The sequence below is a fragment of the Ictidomys tridecemlineatus genome, chromosome 6, assembly GCF_052094955.1.
Source record: "Ictidomys tridecemlineatus isolate mIctTri1 chromosome 6, mIctTri1.hap1, whole genome shotgun sequence".
Lineage (NCBI taxonomy): Eukaryota > Metazoa > Chordata > Mammalia > Rodentia > Sciuridae > Ictidomys > Ictidomys tridecemlineatus.
This window is the reverse complement of record NC_135482.1, coordinates 91,026,499-91,027,692: the sequence shown is the minus strand read 5'-3', so window position 1 is coordinate 91,027,692 and position 1,194 is coordinate 91,026,499.

Genomic DNA, 1,194 nt, shown 5'->3' with positions numbered 1-1,194 from the left:
TTTGTGAAAAAATTAAAGGAAAAATAATCCTTAAAGAAATTAATGGTTCATAATTCCCTTATGCAGTTGAAATGGCAAAATAGTTTCCTAATTCAAAGGAAGCAGAAAGTGAAACCAAATAGTCTAATTTTCAATATTCAATAAGATGTAAAGGAAAAAATAAATAAAACAACAACAGGAGGCCCCAAGACTATTTTTATAATTTCTCAGAGATTATTTTCAGTAGAATTAAAAACAATAAGTATCATGTTGTTAGTAATTGCTTGAAAGAAATTTTTTATCACTTTAAAAGAAAATCACTTCCCCAACAAAGTAATACACCACTCTCGTGTTCCTCCAAGCAGCTGGAGGAAATATGAAATATTTTAAATGTCCTCACACGATTTATTTAACTGTTAAACAACCATACTCAGCTTTAATTCACTGAATTTTTTCCAGGGGTAATATTTTTTAAAAGTCATAATAGATACTTATAAAAGAAAAAAGAAATGAGTTTTAACTTATAGTGTTCCAGGATGGTTACTAGCCAAGAAGACAAACAAATTTTATAATAGAGAATACTTTACTTCAATTTATAAGAAAGTAGAAAACAAAAGCGAAACCCAGTAACTTTTCTAAAGGGGTGTTAAATTTCTTCTGAGTCCCTCCAGAAGAGCAACTTGCTTTCACCTTCAGGTGCATTCCATGAAGAAATGAAACTTTTCAATATTGTCAATGTTCTAAATGATCATTCAAAATATTTGCTAGTTCTTTAGCTATATACATATCACAAGACACTTGTTCTTATGTAGAACAAGCTAAGAAGTCTATATAATAACTCATCTGCACATCCTACGAGTGTTTTAAGTTTGCACTTTTAGAATTTCTCTTACACAATTGTGCACTTCTGTTTCAATTTTCCACATATTAAACAGAATCATCAGCCACTGCTAAGAGAAGATTTATCTGAGGCTTCAAAATGATAGTGTCTTTAAGAATCTGGGCCAAATGTAATTCTGGCCATTGTTAGTACCACTTCAATTTGATTTAGAGAGATTTTATTAAAAAAAAAACTACAATAATATTTAATTCTTACATGGAAAACATTTGATGTAGCTTCATATTTCAGAGACAAATTTAATTTAATACGTTTATGTTGGCTGAATTCTTTTAGAGACTAGATGTATACAATCTAAAAGAAGATGACACTTGATT